General features: G+C 48.2%; 1 protein-coding gene and 1 pseudogene across 1 annotated transcript in view; one reads left to right on the top strand and one right to left on the bottom strand.

Annotated features, from left to right (window-relative positions):
* Positions 1–16,891, bottom strand: part of KCNH4 (potassium voltage-gated channel subfamily H member 4) — a 162,302-nt gene that overhangs the window by 38,522 nt on the left and 106,889 nt on the right. The window lies entirely within an intron of this gene.
* Positions 6,338–6,456, top strand: LOC120919655 (annotated as a pseudogene).

Raw genomic sequence — 16,891 nt, 5'->3', positions numbered from 1 at the left:
ACCTCAGTCGTTGCACATTTGTTGCGTGTTCACCTTTGAGGACAGTGGCAATATGAACATTGATATCCACCACAGACTGAGGGGATTTTGTCTAGTTCCTGATGAACCGACCAAAATTTACTCAGTGGGTGATCCTGCCTTTCATGCTTCATTTGACAAATTGTTCAATGGCCTAGCAAGGAGATTTGTCCATCCATGCTGTTTAGCAAGCTTTTTGAGTAATTTCCTCTATGGCCATGTCCAGAGCAGGCTCTTCAAAAAAGTTTTTCCTAATATCTTTAAGCCTAGGTTCACACTGCTGCGAATTCAAAATCGCGGTAAAATGCGCGATTTTACCGCGATTTCGCGGCTGCGATTTTGCCGCGATTTCGGCCGCAATTTAATGTAAATCGCGGCCCGAAATCGCAAAAAGTAGTACAGGAACTACTTTTTGAAATCGCAGATGCGGCGTCGCACTGATTAGGACAGTGCCATTGCCGACAATTGCCTCTGATTTGAGATCCCTCGGGGGTTTGCTACATATGCATTTCAGTGGCTTCAGGTAAAACTGCCTTGTTTCTAAAAACTCTGGGAGCATTTCCTGTCATTTAGGCTGTAAACAAAGATCAAAGAAGGAGTTTTGACAGAGAAGTGTATGCCTCCACTAAGCCTTGACATTGAATTACGAGTCACATAAATATTAATAGGTTTACTAGCATAATAGAAAAAATGGTTCAGTTTCAGCATAGAAAAAATAATATCTGCGCTTTTTCTCATCTCCCATGAATAGACAACTAAAGATACATGTTCAGAAACAAATTACCCATTCCTGAGGCCTCGTACACACGACCGAGGAACTCGTCGTAAATGAAACATCGTTTTCATCGACGAGTTCCTTGTTAGGCTTGTCGAGAAACTTGACAAGCTTTCTTTGCGTACACACTGTCAAGACCAAATCTCGTCGTTCTCAAACGCTGTGACGTACAACACATACGACGGCAGGAGAAGTTCGATTCCACTGGCACAACCCTTGGGGCTGCTTTTGCTAATCTCATGTTACTGCATGTTAAGTAAAAGTTTGCTAGGAGACGATTTGCACTTTTCAGTCTGTTACAGCGTGACAAATGTGCTATCTCCATTACAAACGCTACTTTTACTGAAGGTGCGCTCCCGTCTCATACTTTATTCTGAGCATGCGTGGGTTTCTTAGCATACACACGATCGTGTTTCTCGTCGTAAACCAGCCTGACGAGAAACACGACAAGGAAATTGAGACTCCCGACGAGGAAAAAGAGAACTTGTTCTCTTTTTTTCTCGTCGAGTTCCACAACAGTTTTCTCAATGAAAAACATACATACGACCGTTTTCCTCGGCAAAAAAGCTCTGCCACCAAGTTTCTTGATGGATTCTGTCGAGGAAAACAGTCGTGTGTACGAGGCCTTAGAAGTAAACAAAGGGGCAAGTATATAAGAGTCGTAGAGTCTGGACAGACATTAAAAAAATGTTAGACAATGTTAAAAGCTCTGCATTGATCCTCCATGACAGCTATATGATAATGTTGTGGAGCTGCCCTCCTTGTCACAGTTAAAAGTAGTGTTTCAAAATGTGTTCTTGGAACACTACTTGGAAGCTTCACTGTTATGTATTAGTGTGTTATACTGTGCTCCATCCAGTAGGGGTAAGCAATGTAAATATGTTCACTTGTGTATATGTAGCATTACCCCCATTGGTGCTGCTAGATTTTTGGGCGGCGTGTTACCTCATGGCTCCTCCGAATTCTCTAGGGATGAATGATGCGTATGTGCATAAACAGAAGTAAAGGAATGTCCAGGATAGGTGCTCTTTTGCTGTGCTATATATTACCCAGCCGGGTAAAAACAATAAACTTGTTGTGAGGAAAGTAAAGTTGAAAGGAGGAAGGATAGCAGATTCAGGCATAATGATAGAAAACAGTCCTGTTTCCAAACGTAACACTTCTCTGCGCCACTCCCACCGGAGTGGGTTTAGTGTACCCAGACAGGCCCCTCTCACTGACCTGGCAGCCGGAGTATCACTCGGACAATTAGAGGAATAAGTCTCTGCCACAGACCCTCCTTGGTGAACTTGAATTTGGGAGAAAGTCTCTACCACAGACCCCTCTCAAAGAGCCTCAGAAGATACCTCTGCCACAGGTCCCCTCTGGGTAGAATTTTTGGAGATATGCCTCCTTGGTTGAGTTACGTCTGGATTTCATTCAACTTGTTGCCCAGATACCGACTGACAGGTGATCAGTCCCGCAGTGTTCGGCTACCTGTGATCCCCGATGGTTTTGTCCAAGCCCTATTGGACCGCCAGCCTATCAATGGCGCTTCTCAGACGGACTCCCCACCGAACAGCACCCAGCTTGGGATCTTCAAAAGAGGGAACCCAGTGGCTCACTGGATCCCCATCGCTGGTTCAGATGCTCCGGGCCAACATGGTTCCAGAACCAGGAACACCGTGTGGCACGCACACCCGGCCAGGTAGGCCATAGCGCCCCGGGGCGCCGTGATGTGGCCACCCTAAAGGTGGGTGCCACACTCGAAGAAGAACCCAGAACCAATGCTGTCTGTCCCATAAATACCCCTCCCCAGCATGCACAGCGAGGACAAAACCTTGTGATTGGCTGCTGGGAAGAGCACCCAAACCTTGACTCCACTGCTGCCACCTGCAGTACCAGGGCTGGAAGAACACCCCGATACAGCAGAATGACCCACAGCACAGACAAGCTGAGACAGAGGCCCTATTCTCACATCTAACAATCAGGATCAGAGTCTAACTATACTCTGATCTACCTTTAAATTTGACTAGCACCAGTACTATAAAGTACAGGGGCACTACATATATTTCTGGTAGAGCTATCTATTTCTTTAGCATCTATGGTTCCTGTATTCCTGTGTGTGATTAAGTAAAGACCTATGAATGCCTGACCATGTCTATGCTTCAAATTCATTTTAAATAGAGATGAGCCGAACATCCTTTGGTTCAGTTAGCACCAGAACATGCAAACAAGCAAAAACATTTGTACGAACAAGCAAACACTGTTAAAGTCTATGAGACACGAACATGAAAACCCAAAAGTGCTAATTTTTAGACATGTGCATTCGTTTTCGTCCGAATGCATTTTCGTCCGAATTTCAGGTATTTTCGTTATCCTTTTAACAAACGATAATGAAACCACAGAAAACGAAAACCGAAAGATCCGACATAAACAAATGCTTTATTTTCGTTTTCGTTGCGGTCGAATGTGCCTAACCTTAACTCTATTAGTCCAATATTATTCTACATAAAGAGAAAAGATTCGACATAGAGAGACATGAAGAGTCAAATTTTATTTTATTTTTTTAAAGATTCTGTCGAATCTTCTTTTTTTTTTTTTCTTCTTCTTCTTCTTCTTCTTCTTCTTCTTCTTCTTGGAACTTTCGACAGACATCATAAGCCTTCAATGACAGATTCAACCTTAATTGTGCCTAACCTTAACTCTATTAGTCCAATATTATTCTACATAAAGAGAAAAGATTCGATATAGAGAGACATGAAGAGTCAAATTTTTTTTTATTTTTTTTGTAAAGATTCTGTCAATTTTTTTTTTCCTTCTTCTTCTAATGCCGCGTACACACCATCACTTTATGTGATGAAAAAAAATGACGTTTTTAAAAACGTCACTTTAATTGACTGTGTGTGGGGGGAAAACGTCGTTTTATGTCTTGTAAAAAACGACCAAAAAAAATTGAAGCATGCTTCAATTTTATGTGTCATTTTTCAAAAGTGCACTTTTTACTTCACAGAAATTGACCGTGTGTAGCAAAAAACGTCGTTTTCTAAGACGTTTTTTCATCCACGCATGCCCAGAAGCTACTTATGAAGCAAGCTTCAATGGTAAAACGTGGTGGAACGTAACCTCACTTTGCAAGATCATTGTGAGAAAACGATGGTGTGTAGGCAACTTCGTCTTTGAAAATTGAAGTTTCAAAAACGTCATTTTTTTACTTCACAGAAAGTGTCGTTTTTTTTCATCACATAAAGTGATGGTGTGTACGCGGCATTAGAACATTCGACAGACACCATAAGCCTTCAATGGCAGATTCGACTTTAATTTGGATTTTCGGACGAATGCATTTTTTTAACGAAAAACAAAATAAATAAAAATGGGTGTAACTAAATACATTTATTTTTCAGACGAAAAGGAAATTACGAAACAAAATATTTCAGTGTGCACATGTCTACGTAATTTTAAAGGCTTATATGCAAGTTATTGCCAAAAAAAGTTTATGGGGACCCGTGTACTGCTCCAGGGGACGTGTATTAATGCAATTTTTTTTAAATGTTTTTTTTTAGGAGTAGTGATTTTAAAACAATAATTAAATTTCTCTTATCGTCCATGGACAGACACAGCTCCTTAAATCTTGACAAGTGGGTTATGTTCCTGTTCACAGGCGAGGACTAGGCAGAAACATGTTAGATATTTAAATACATGTTATTTTAACAGAGTTGAACAGCCCCGCCCAGGGGGCAGTCCCTCCAGACATAACCCTCCTCCCTGCAATATGCAGCCTCAGTTTTGTTCTGCCTAGCAAAGGAGAAGGACGTATGGCTCCCTTTGGGCCCAGCGCCCTGAGGAGAAATTTTATTTTATTTTAGTTTATTTTTTTCTTGAAGAATCTTCTATCAACTCTGGGCTGAGAGACAGGCTGGATATATAGATCCTTGTAGTCAATCCGGCCAGCCAGCGTTAACCTTTGCAAAGAGGCTGGGTCTGCCACGACCTACCCCATGACTCCTGGGGTGGCCAGTGAGCTTTCTGCTCCGAGGTCCACATATGACTGAGCTGTGGTGTTGTCTCACTCACAGTGGACCGGGCCGACAACTACCTCCATTGTGGTTGTAGGTCTGTCAGGAATGCGTCAGTGAGTCCTCGCTTGGACGGGTAAGTACAGTCCCTCCCGCTTAGGTGGGTTGGTAGGGCTAGGCATTCCTGTGGTTCGGGGGTCCTCTTATCCTCCCTTCCCTGCTCATTTTCTCTCTGCTGCATTGCTAACATTGCCGCTGTCGGGGGGCCTTACTGAGGAGACTGTGGTGCGTCTGGCCTGCGTTTTTTGTACTAGGGGTACTTTTACTGTGAGGTTTTTTTTCACTTTTAAGCCTTAGATAGGCTTTTCCTTTTTAAATGCAGCGTTTTGCCGCCATTTTGGCGGTGCTGGCGCCATTTTTTGGGTGGTTTTCAATTACATTGAAAACTCCCATTGGCGGCCATTTTGTCCCGCCAATGTATGTAGCCTTCCCCCACCCGTCTCTGGGGTGGGAGGTCGGCTTTGCAGGTTCACAGCTAGGTGCGTCTCCCTGCTCTCTGACCAGTGGGTCTGCGAGGGGGTCTCTTCGGAGTACTAGATAGGGTTCCTTCCTATCCACCGAACAGATTTTTGTTCCCTCGTGTTTCCCTCTCCTTCTGGCTCGTCAGTCTGCCTTGGGGCAGTGTGGGACTTGCCAGGCTGTGGGGTAAGTTTACCTGTCCTGCAGGACAAGAGGTTAGAGGGTTTCTATTCGAATCTGTTCTTGGCGATGCCCTTGTGAACGATGGGTAGTTCCACATGGAATCCTGGTGGCAGCTGCGCTCTATCCGGGGGAGTTTCCGGCTTTCCTTGGACATCAAGGACGCTTACATCCTGTGCCTTGCTATGAGGGAGGACCACTGTCAGTTTGTGGCCCTTCCTTTTGTTCTGGCGTCAGCACCAAGAGTTTTAACCAGGGTGCTCGTACTTATGCTAGCTTCGCTGGACCTGCGAGGCTTTGCCATTGTGGCTACTTAGTAGACCTTTTTTTTTTAGAGCAGCTTCTGGCTCAGACTTGGTGGTTGTGTCTGTAGCCATTCAGACCCTCCGAGAATTTGGGTGGGTGTTTAACGTTTTGGAGTCGGTCCTGGTCCCGACTTAGCGTTTGGAGTACCTAGGGTAGACCCGGACTCCTCGCTGGCGAAGGTCTTTCTTCCCCTGGGGAAATTGTAGACTCTTCAGTCTGCAGTGAAGGCATTGGCATCACACAATCGGTCATCTCTCCATTTTGCATGCGAGTCCTGGGCCTGTTGTAGCCTCCTTCGAGTTCCACACTCATGTCTTCCTGTGGGAAATGCTGTCCGAGTGGAACAATCTCTTGTCTCTGGTTCATCAGATTCAGGTGCGCCACCTGGTCAGAGTCTTCTGAATTGGTGGCTGAGATCCCAGACTCTTTAGTCCGGGAGGTCGCTTCTTCCCTTCCAGTGGACGGTGATTATGGACGCCAGCCTCACAGGTTGAGGGGGGCGCCTGGGGGGTCCAGTCGGCTCAGGGTCGCTGGACTCTAGGGGGCCTACGGCCATACTACCCTGAATGCGTCCGCTCTCGTCTAATCTCGGTAGCTAACCAGGGTCTGGCCTGGTTAGTACTTGGATGGGAGACTGCCTGGGAATACCAGGTGCTGTTAATCCTGTCATTGTCCTAGTTCTTTGGGCGATCAGGCTATGACTCTCCTCGTGGTCGTCCGAGCTGGATTCAGCCTGACGACGCCACGCTGTGGCTTCAGTCTACCATCAGGTATACTGGCAGGCGGACTACCGGAGTCGCCAGATGCTGGACCAGGGCGCCTGGTCTTTGTACTTGGAGGTGTTTTAGCTCCCTTGCAGGAGGTGAGACTTACAGGGCATGGATCTCCTGGCCGCTCGTCTCGACCGCAAGATGTCAAAGTTCGTGGCCAGCTCTAGCGATTTTGTACAGATGCGTCAGTCGCGTTGGTGGCCCTGTGTGGTCAGTATTGGATACTTTATACCTTTCCTTCATTGTAGTTGCTTACTCGGCTGCTCCACAGAGTGGAGGTTGAGGGGATCCCGTTGATTCTCATCGCTCCAGATTGGCCTCGGTGTCCTTGCTACGCCGATCTCGGGCGCCTGGTGGCGGAGGTACCCTGGCGGTGGCCAGGCCAGGAGAACTTTCTGTCTCAGGGTCCCATACTTCCCCCTGTTGTACAGTCACTGGCTTGCGCGACATGGCTTTTGGAAGCCAGGTTTTAAGAGACCGGGGTCTGTTCATCTCACTATGCTGTGGGCACGGTAGTCTTCTTCTAGGAAGATCGACCATCGTACCTGGAAGGCCTACATCTCTTGGTGCGAAGAGATGGGGTGTCATCTATGGACGTACTTGGTGTACGGGGTCCTGCTGTTTTTACAACTTGGAGTGGACCTAAAAATTGCCATATGCACCGTTTGGGGACAGACTTCAGCCTTGGATGTGTCTTGCAGTGGCCTTTTGCGGCCCATTCCCTGGTGGGTACACTTTTGTGCAGGGGGTTTTGGAGCTGTACAGCCCTGAGGGACCTTTGGCAAAGGGTTACTGATAGGGTGGTAGCGATCACAGGGACACAAGCTACTCTAACACATCAGATGTGCTAATTTTTTGCTGAGATACCCGGTTCCACTCCCTCTGAGCAGAAGCTAGTGCACACACTTTTCAGTGCGGTCCACTGGTCCATTGCCCTGTTCTGGCGAACCCCTGGAGTTCCTTGGGATCAGGTACTTAAACATATGGCAACCATCCAGATCATGAAAAAGGTCTTCCATACCATTATGGATACTTTGCATGTTTATGATTTGAAATGGAGGCCCTGGTCCCCCTAATCACTCGTTCATTAGCATGGTCACTTCACCCCTGTACCTTCTCATTAAATTACTTTTAGGCTAACATTGTTGTGGGAGGTTTCCCGTAACCTATTCTGTTTTCCTTTTTGGATTGAGCAAAAAAAATAAAAAATTTATTTTAGCTTATTTTAGTTTAGTTTTTTGGTTCTCTTCTACCTTATTTCTTTATATTCTACTGAATTGTCTTTAGTTCTGAGCAGAAGTGTCATGATAGTGTGGTGAGGCCTACTTCACCCTCCGCTTGGTTACTGATTTCTTAGCTTTGGCTGACTCCACACAATTTCAATAGATATGTAGCTTCAGTCATGTATGTGAACCGGAATGGTCTGTTCTCTGTTATCACATATTGTTACATGTTCTATGTCAGTGTATTTATGTTATTGTACACTTTTAGTTCTTGCTACTGCTCTTTCAATAAAAAAAACATTTGTATTAAAAAAAAAAAAAAAGACAGACAATTTGGGTCCTTTATTAAAAAAAAAAAAACTGTCCCGCAATGTCTATTCATCTTCGATCACAGCGTCCAACGACCCGAAAAAAGCCTCCATGAGACGGTGACATAAACGTGTGACCCCGCCCCTTCTGATGTCACATGATGTCAGAAGGGGGCGGGGTCACCCATTTAGGTCACATGGGTTGCCCCCGCCCTCAGCTATATAACAGCTGTCATCGCAAAGAGGATTCAGTCGGCGGGAGCCTCCCATGGAGGGCGCTGTGATCGAAGATGAACGTACATCACGGGACTTTTTTTTAAAAAAGGACTTGTCCCAAATTGTCTGTTATTTTAAAAATGTTGACACTTTTTTTTGTGAATGGGTAGGGGTAGAAAGTACTCGATAACCATTCACATGGGGGGGTGGGATCTGTGGGTCCCCTTGTTAAAGTGGGCTTCCAGATTACAATAAGCCCCCCACCTGCAGACCCCCACAACCACCAGGCAAGGGTTGTGGGGATGAGGCCCTTGTCCCCATCAAAATGGGGACAAGGTGCTTTGGGGAGACCCCAAAGCATCCTCCCCATTTTGAGGGCATGTGGCCTGGTACAGTTGAGGGGGGGGCGCTCTATCCCCCTCTTTTGCTGCGGCCTGCCAGGTTACATGCTCAGATAAGGGTCTGGTATGGATTTTTTGGGGGACCCCCACGTAATTTTTTTTTATTTTGGCGCAGGGTTCCCCTTAAAATCCATACCAGACCTGAAGGGCCTAGTATGGATTTTGGAGGGACCCCTATGCCATTTTTTTTAATTGCGCAGGGTTCCTCTTAATATCCATACCAGACCTGAAGGGCCTAGTGTGGATTTCGGGGGGGACCCCCGTGAATTTTTTTATTTGGTGCAGGGCTCCCCTTAATATTTATACCAGACCCAAAGAGCCTGGTAATGGACTGGGGCGGAACCCATACTGTTTTTTCAATGATTTTTATCTATATTGCTGGGATCAGACAATTTATTACAGCCATGAGCTGTTACAGGCATACTAAGGACCCCCTCCAGGCACAATATTTAAAGGAATATTTTATTTTTATTGTTACACTTTAAGCATTATTAAAATCACTGCTCCCGAAAAAAAAGCAGTTTTAAAATGTTTTTTTTCCTTTGATACATGTCCCCTGGGGCAGGACCCGGGTCCCCATAAACTTGTTATGGCAATAACTTGCATATAAGCCTTTAAAATGAGCACTTTTGGTTTTTCGTGTTAGTGTCCCATAGACTTTAACGGTGTTCCGCTGCTTTTGAATTTGCCGTGAACACCGCATAATGTTCGCTGTTCAGTTAACAGACGAACACCCGATGGTGGAGTCAAACTTACATTCAACTCGAACATCGGGCTCATCCCTAATTTTAAATACACAAAACTGGCGATGAGGATGGGATCTCAGTGATTGAACACTGCAGAAAACACATGAAATCAGCTTTGACTGAAGAATTAGAACTTGTGTTTTAGAGACACATCTATCAATAACTCCAGCATGGCTTCTCTGGGACACATGGAGGAATTTGATGTGGCCAATTCATCCTCATAGGACTCTTATGTACACACAGTCGTTTTTCGGCATGAAAAAAAACAACGTTTTTAAAAACGTCATTTAAAATGATCGTGTGTGGGCTTCACATCGTTTTTTGGCTTCTGAAAAACGAAAAAAAAAAAGAAAATTCGAACATGCTGCATTTATTAACGTTGTTTTAAAAAATGTAGTTTTTCAGGTTGCAAAAAATGATCGTGTGTGGGCTAAAACGACGTTTTAAACCTGCGCATGCTCAGAAGCAAGTTATGAGACGGGAGAGCTCGTTCAGGTTAAACTACCATTCATAATGGAGTAAGCACATTCATTACGCTGTAACAGACAGAAAAGCGCGAATCGTCTTTTACTAACATGGAATCAGCTAAAGCAGCCCAAAGGCGAATAGAACTTCCCTTTAGAGTGCCGCCGTACGTGTTGTACATCACCGCGTTTTGTTCATCATTTTTTTTTAAACGATGGTGTGTGGGCAACGTCGTTTTTAATGATGAAGTTGGGAAAACTTTGTTTTTTGGACATGCTGAAAAACAACGTTTTTTTGTACTCACTGTAAAATCCATTTCTCTGAGTTCATGGACGGACACAGCAGCACTGACCTTAGGGTTATATATCCTTCCTTTCAGGAGAGACTAGGCAGAAAAAACAGCACTTCAAGTGTTAAAACACTTCTCTCAGTACAGCACCTCCCAGGGGGCGGGGCTCCCGGGTACATCCCACTCTCTGGAACATCCAGCCTCAGTTCGTAAACAAGCAGTACAAATAAAGGAGGGGTGGGTGCTGTGTCCGTCCATGAACTCAGAGAAATGGATTTTATGGTGAGTACAAAAATCATATTTTCTCTTCCGTTCATGGACGGACACAGCAGCATTGACCTTAGGGACGTCCCCAAGCAGTGTCAAAAAATTTTGAGGGGTGGGAAAAAACATAGCAAACCAAGCTTCACCCCAAACAAACCAGAGTTCCTCAACGAAGGAACTTCAACCTTAAACTGCCGCCTGTAAAACCTTGCAGCCAAAGGAGGCATCCGAAGATGCACTCACATCCACCTTGTAAAATTTTGAGAAGGTGTGGATTGATGACCAGGTCGCCGCCTTACATACCTGTAAGACAGACGCTTGATGGCGGAAAGCCCAAGAGGCACCAATCGCCCTGGTCGAATGCGCCGTAACCTGAAAGGGAGGCGCCCGCCCCTTTAGGGCATAGGCCTGGAGCATGACCTGTCTGATCCACCTAGAAATGGTGGCCGACGAGACCGCCAGACCTTTCTTAGGACTAGTCACCGTCACGAACAGTGAGTCCGACTTCCGAAACGGAGCCGTAGCAGACAAGTACACCCTTAAGGCCTGAACCACGTCCAAGGAATACAAAGTGGCCTCCTTTGGGTTTTTCGGCCGAGGACATAAGGATGGCAAAACGATGTCCTCATTAATGTGAAAAGCCGACACAACCTTTGAAAGGAATGATGGCTGCGGCCGCAGCACCACCTTATCCTCATGGATGACTAAGTAATGAGCCTTGCAAGACAAAGCCGCCAGTTCAGATACCAGTCTGACCGAGGTAATTGCCACCAGAAAAACCACCTTCTGGGACAGAGTCAACAAAGGAATCTTCCGAATGTCCTCAAACGGAGCTTCTTGAAGCACCGAAAGAACTAAATTCAAGTCCCATGGAGGCAGTGGAGGACGCACAGGAGGGGCCACATGCCGGACCCCCTGCACAAACGTACGCACCAAGGAGTGCACCGCCATGGGTCGCTGAAAGTAGACAGCTAGAGCCGAAATCTGACTCTTAACCGTACTCCAGGCGAGAGACTGATCCACTCCACGCTGCAAAAACAGCAGAATCCGGGACATCACGTATGTACGGGGGTGCCATTTCATCTCTTCACACATAGAGATGTAGGCCTTCCACGTACGATGGTAAATCTTTCGTGAAGTGGACTTTCGTGCTCGCAGCATGGTAGAGATCACCGAGCCCGACAGACCTCGGTCCTTCAACCCCTGGCTCTCAACAGCCACGCCGTTAAAGCCAGCGACTGTAAAGCAGGGTAAAAGATAGGACCTTGCGACAGAAGGTCTTCTCTCATTGGTAGATGCCAGGGGACGTCTGCCACCAGACGCACCAGGTCCGCGTACCAGGAACGGCGCGGCCAATCTGGAGCGATCAGGATTGTTGGTATACCCTCGGCTTCCACCCTGCGCAGCAGGCGAGGAAGAAGCTGCAGGGGAGGGAAGGCGTATATTAGGCGATAGTGACCCCAAGGCGCCACCAACGCATCTGAAGTGTCCGCCCACGGGTCCCTAGACCTGGTCACGAATCGTGACACCTTCCGATTGAGATGGGACGCTAGGAGGTCCACATCTGGAGTGCCCCATTTTTGGCACCGTCTCTGAAACACCTCCGGGTGTAGCGACCATTCTCCTTGGTCTAGCTTTGGCCAGTTCAGCACCCCCGGAATGTACACCGCCGACAAAGCCGGAACGTAACTTTCGGCCCACCGGAGGATGTGCGCGACTTCCGTCGCTGCAGCCGAGCTTCGTGTGCCCCCCTGATGATTTACGTATGCCACGGCCGTGGCGTTGTCGGACTGGATTCTGACCGGTCCGCCTTGCAGACCCAGAGACCACTTGGGAAGACACAACTTGATCGCTCGGAGCTCCAGTACATTGATTGGAAGGCGGGACTCCTCCTGAGTCCAGCACCCCTGGGCTGACTGGACACCCCAGACACCCCCCAGCCGGAGAGGCTGGCATCCGTCGTGATCACTGTCCAATGACACGGCAGAAACGATTTTTCAGTCTGAAGTACCGGAGATGTCAGCCACCACTCTAGGGAGGACTTGACCAGTCGACTCACCCGAATCTGGTAATCCAGAGAAGAAGGAAGTTTGTTCCAACGTGACAGAATCTCTTTCTGCAACACTCGAGTGTGGAATTGGGCATACGGAACTGCCTCGAAAGAGGCCACCATCAGACCCAGCACTCTCATGCAAAAGCGAAGCCCATTTCTGGGTCGCCAACCGCTGCACCGCAGATTGCAGAGTCTGTAGTTTTTCCGTTGGGAGAAAAACTCTCGCCTCTGAGGAATCCAGGACTAGCCCCAGATATTCCAGCCGCTGAGACGGTACCAGTACTTACTTCTGGATATTCAACAGCCATCCGAATTCTCAGAGGGTTTGACAGGTGATAGACACGTCCTCTTCTAACTCTGAGCTTGAGGAAGCTCTCAGAAGAAGGTCATCCAGGTATCCCACGATAGCGATCCCGCGCTGCCGCAGCAGGGCCAGAATCGGGGCAAGCACCTTGGTGAAAACCCACGGTGCTGAGGCCAGGCCGAACTGGAGGGCCACAAATTGAAAGTGGTCCTCCCCGACCGCAAAACGCAGAAACCTCTGATGTGTTGCGCATATGGGGATATGCAGGTACGTGTCCTTGATATCCAAGGATGCTAGGAAATCCTCCTGATGGAGCGCTGCTATTACTGAGCGAATCGACTCCATCCTGAATTTTTGCACTTTGACAAAGCAATTGATTGCCTTGAGGTTCAGGATTGGATGGACGCCATCCTTCTTGGGGACTACAAACAGATTGGAGTAAAACCCCTGAAACCGTTCCGTTGAGGGAACCGGTACAATCACTTCCCTGACCAGCAGGTCCTGGACAGCCCCTGACAGGTCCTTCCGGCGATCCGGAAGAAGCCCGAGTTTGGAGGGAAAAAATCTGTTTGGTGGACAAGAGAGAAAATCTATCTTGTACCCCGAGGAAACTACTTCGCAAACCCAACGGTCGGAAAGAAGAGACCTCCACCGAGCCGCGAATTTGCGAAGCCGGCCCCCCACCCAAGATGTGGGCGGGGGCAAACCTTCATGCGGAGGCAGGCTTGTCCGCAGGCTTGTCAGGCTTACGGTACCAGGGGCTCTTTTGCCCTTCAGTGGACGCCTTAGCACCCTGGAAACTTTTTCCTGCCGCACTTGGCGGGCGAAAAAACGCTTGGGGGTAGTAAATGAGGGCCCTTGCTTACGGCGAGGCTCCTTACCCTTCCCAGATTGCGGGAGCAGAGTGCTCTTAACGCCTGTGGCATCGTTTATGATGTCATCCAGTGACGCCCCAAAAAGCCATTCACCTTTAAAAGGCAAATCCACCAGGGCCTTCTTAGAGGACTGGTCCGCAGACCAACACTTTAGCCACACAAGGCGGCGTAGTACCACCGCATAGGCGGAGGCCCTGGAGAGCAAGGGGAGCGTATCCAGGGCCGACTCACAGGCTAATTTTAGGCCTTGCACCAACTGGTCGGCCAGCTCCACACAGGTTAAGAAGCATTCTGCGCCTCCAGCTCCGGCACCAGGGACTTAGCCCGTTCAATAAGTGTCTGCGACACCAGAGCCCCGGCCAAAACCGGTCTCACCGCCGACCCCACCACTGTAAATATGGAGTGGGCCACAGCCTCAGCTCTCCTATCTGCGGGGTTCTTAAATGCAGGAGCCCCTTCCACAGGCAACGTGGTGGCCTTGTTCAGCCTGGAACCCGGAGGGTCCACTGACGGAGGAGAAACCCACTTATTTAAAAAGTCCTCCTCAAAAGGGTAACGGACCGCAAAGTATTTTGGTACTGCAAAAACTTTCTGCGGCCGTTCCCATTCCTTGTATAACAGTTTGTCCAGATATGAAACACAAGGAAAAACTTTTGCGGTACGGGGTGACTTGCGGAACCCAAAAGGGACCGGTCTGATGCCTCCACCAAAACCTCAAGTTTTTGAGTGTCCTGCACCGCAGTGATAAGAGCTCCAACAAATTCCTTATCATGCTTTGACCCTAAAGCAGAGTCATCCTCACTGTCCGTGTGGGCTAAGTCTGCATCATCTGACATGACAGAACCAGGGCCAGATGCAGTAGCAGGCCCTGATTCCGCATCAGAGACATCCCCAGAAGCAGGCGCAGGGAGGGGGCGCTTTTTGCCCCCCTTCTGGCCACTTGCCGCTTCAATCCTGGCAACAAACGCCTCAAGGACTGCCGTCATAGCATCCACCAAGGGCGCAGGAGCAGGGACACTAAGGGTTAACTCTGGCATGGTTGGGGTAGAAGCCTCTGGTTCAGACTCCATGCTGACCCACCTATATATGCCGCCTTAGTACTGCAGAACAGGACCCACAGGTCACCCTCCCGGCTGTCACAGAGAGCAGGGGACCCCCAGGGGACTCACCACCCAAAAACAGGCTGTACTACTGTGCAGAGCTGAGAGCGATGTCCGTGCTGTGCCGTCCCTCAGGAAGAATGCTGCGGGCTTCGCGCCGTTATTCCAGACACTAGAGGCCAAAACTTTTCCAAGATGGCTGCCGAAATGCAGAAAGAACAGCATGTGGGCTACAAGAAAATGGCCGCCGATATATAGAACCGCGTCACCGGTAAAATGGCGGCCGTACACGTGTTTAAAAAACCCAGTAACACACAGCAGACACTGTCCAGCATACACAGCACAATAAAAAACAACAGCACCCCACAGCAGCGCAGCCCCCCGGCAGTAACAGAGCCCCCCCAGGTGGACCCCCACCTCACAGCCGCCACCCAGAATGGGGAAGGAGGGAGAGGAAGGGAGAGAGGAAAGCAGGGCGGACCCTCAGTCGACCTCCCCAGGAATGCACCAGCCGAACCACCCTGCCGAGGCAAGGGGATACTACTTACCCATCCTGCGACCACCGGCTGGAGGCATTCCAGACAGAGAGAAGTGTTTTAACACTTGAAGTGCTGTTTTTTTCTGCCTAGTCTCTCCTGAAAGGAAGAATATATAACCCTAAGGTCAATGCTGCTGTGTCCATCCATGAACGGAAGAGAAATGATCATGTGTACGTGGCATTATGCTAGTTTTTCCTGGAAGCTATTAAGGTGGCCGATGTTGTGCAGAAAAGAGCTGTGTTACCGAGTGTTATTGGATCTAAATGCCGCGTACACACGACCATTTTTAATGGTCTAGAAAAAAACTATGTTTGTTTCAACCCGATTATTGTTAAGCCGGCCTTGCCTACACACGATCGTGAAAAAAAAATGCTCTTGCAAAGGGCGGTGACGTACAACACCTACGACGGCACTATAAAGGGGAAGTTCCATTCGGATGGCGCCACCCTTGGGGCTGCTTTTGTCGATTTTGTGTTAGTAAATGTTTGGTGAGAGACGATTCGCGCTTTTCAGTCTGTTACAGCGCTCCCGTCACATAACTTGCTTCTGAGCATGCATGTTGTTTTTCACGTCGTTAAACGCCGTCTTTATTCAACCTTACCAACTATGGTCCGGATTCACAAAGCACTTACGCCGACGTATCTCCAGATACGCCGCGTAAGTGAAAATATGCGCCTTTGTATCTATGCGCCGTGCCCACAAACGAAGATACGCCTAAAAACAGGCTTCATCCGACCGACGTAACTTGTCTACGCCGGCGTAGAGTGGGCGCATATTTACGCTGGGCGCATTTGCCGCTCCCATTGATTTTCTATGCACATATGCAAATGAGGGAGATATGCCGATTCACGAATGTACTTGCGCCCGGTGCATAATATACGCGGTTTGCGTAAGTCGTACGTCCAGCGTAAAGTTATTCCCCATATATGAGGCGCAACCCATGCAAAGGTATGGACCAGGGAACACAACACGTCGTATTTTACGTTATTTACGTTGGATGTGAATATGGCTGGGCGTAGGTTAGGTTCACGCCGTAGGCAGTGATCCGCCGTATCTTAGGCAGATGTTCCGACGTGATTCTGAGCATGCGCACTGGGATGCGTCCACGGGACGGCGCATGCGCCGTTCATTATACGTATCTGTCTGAGACTCAGCCCATCATTTGCATGGGGTCACGCCTCACTTGCATGGCTCACGCCCACTTCCACATACGCCGGCTTCCGCCTAGGAAACCCAGCGCAGATTTGGCAGCACTGGCTTTGTGAATCGAGTGCTTGCCTCTATGCGCTACGTCGGCGTAGCGTAAAGAAGATACGCTACGGCGGCATAAATATGCGCCGCTGTTTGTGAATCCCGGCCTATGTATTTATGTAACGCAGGCCATGGCCTAGGGCAGCGCACATTCACTCATACAATATGTTTCTTACATTCCCATGTATAATTAACAATCCTTTTACATCCCTTTACTTCTGACCATTTAAGTCCAAAAAAGTGGAAAAGGATGTGTAGCACCCTCCCAGGTAGGTGCTAGGATTAGTGTATCAT

This window comes from Rana temporaria, chromosome 12 (genome assembly GCF_905171775.1).
Source record: "Rana temporaria chromosome 12, aRanTem1.1, whole genome shotgun sequence".
NCBI classification, from domain to species: domain Eukaryota; kingdom Metazoa; phylum Chordata; class Amphibia; order Anura; family Ranidae; genus Rana; species Rana temporaria.
This window is presented reverse-complemented; position numbering and strand designations above follow the sequence as displayed.